The sequence below is a fragment of the Dermacentor andersoni genome, chromosome 8 (genome assembly GCF_023375885.2).
Source record: "Dermacentor andersoni chromosome 8, qqDerAnde1_hic_scaffold, whole genome shotgun sequence".
In the NCBI taxonomy this organism is placed as follows: Eukaryota; Metazoa; Arthropoda; class Arachnida; order Ixodida; family Ixodidae; genus Dermacentor; species Dermacentor andersoni.
Window position 1 is genome coordinate 96,523,685 of NC_092821.1, and position 1,456 is coordinate 96,525,140.

Here is a 1,456-nt window from a genome sequence, read left to right on the forward strand (position 1 = left end):
TCGCCCAGCTTCATACACCCATATTGCTGCTCTTCGAATTGGGGGCATATACGCTGACGACGCAATAGCGATCACGAGCCTTTATATGTCCCCCGTCTTAGCTGACAGCTAGAGCATAATAGCCTCGGATCCTCAGAAAAGCTACTGGGGAAGTTCAAGACGAGGGTGTGAAAAAGACTTGCAGAAATATTCTTGCTTTTTTACGTCCCTAGACTGTCTCACTATATAGAAGGTGTCAAATCAACGTACGGAACATACGTGGTATTTCCATTGTAGATAATGGCGAAGCAGTATGCGTATGGAGAAAAAGGAAGATGGTGGACAAGGTGCATGTTCATCGGCCTCGATTGCGTCGTGCGTACTGGTAGGGATTTGTGGCTTCCCTTCACATGGGAACACGTATACGTGTCAAAGGGAACTGAACACGTATTCCAGATATGAAAGTGAACCTTAACACGTGCCTCTGCGAGTCTTAGAATAAGCCAAAAGTTTTTAAAGAGCTTTATTAGACGATACATTTGCTAGACTCTACATGCGAACACTTGACCTAGGCAAGGACGATTTTGCTTTGGCACAGAGATGTCGTACCCAGAGAGAATGCGAAACCTAATTTTATGAAGCACCATAGTGATAAAACTGCTCGCCAAGCACCGCTATTATAGCTTGAGGTAGAATGTCTAGCAACGCATGTTACGGTGGTGCATGAGAATAGGTGAAGTGGCATGATACACGTGCATAGCAGCCTCTGTAAGGTGCACATGTGCACGTGTGCCATCTATAAACGTGTCTGTGATGCATATGTAAATGCATAGACCGCATGCTGTTCCCAATATGTGGACGTTCAGATATTTTACAACTACCATAAAAATTTTAAATATTACCAGCAAGTCATTTACATTGCATTAAAGAGGGTCAAACTCTTATTTGACAGGTTCTAATTCTTTTCAAATAGATATATTCTAGTGGACCCCATATTTTGTGCAAATACTGCATCGAGCTTTATGCGACTTATATGAGAAAGGATGTTACACATCCGCCACTAAGTTTTTTGAGTGGTGGTGCTGGCTAACACTCCCAAGGCTAGTTTTAGGAGTAACACATAAATACCCTAGAAAATCGATTCGGTAGCGGTGCCGCGGTACCTCAATCGGTTAGAGCATCGCACGTGTAATGCGAAGACGTGGGATCGTTCCCCACCTGCGGCAAGTTGTTTTTTCATCCACTTTCATTGCCATTAATTGATCAATTCTTTATTTCAATTACTAAGCACAAGTAATTTCCCCTATGTTTTTCTTGGTGTCTTTGTTTCTTGGCTTCTCATGATAGGATTCATAAAAATCAGGCCCCTCGGCTAACCCCATTCTTCGTGTATACGGGGTGATTATCTTTATTTTTACAGAATTTTAATTTATCGCCTGTGTGAGATAGCCTTATTATAGTCCTCGAGCTGAAGTAT

At 42.4% G+C, this 1,456-nt stretch overlaps 1 non-coding gene across 1 annotated transcript; it reads left to right on the top strand.

The window, feature by feature from the left end:
* Window positions 1–1,132: 1,132 nt before the first annotated feature.
* Window positions 1,133–1,205, top strand: TRNAT-UGU (transfer RNA threonine (anticodon UGU)). The gene has a single exon. It is a non-coding gene; the product is annotated as a tRNA-Thr (tRNA).
* The last annotated feature ends 251 nt before the right edge of the window (window positions 1,206–1,456 follow it).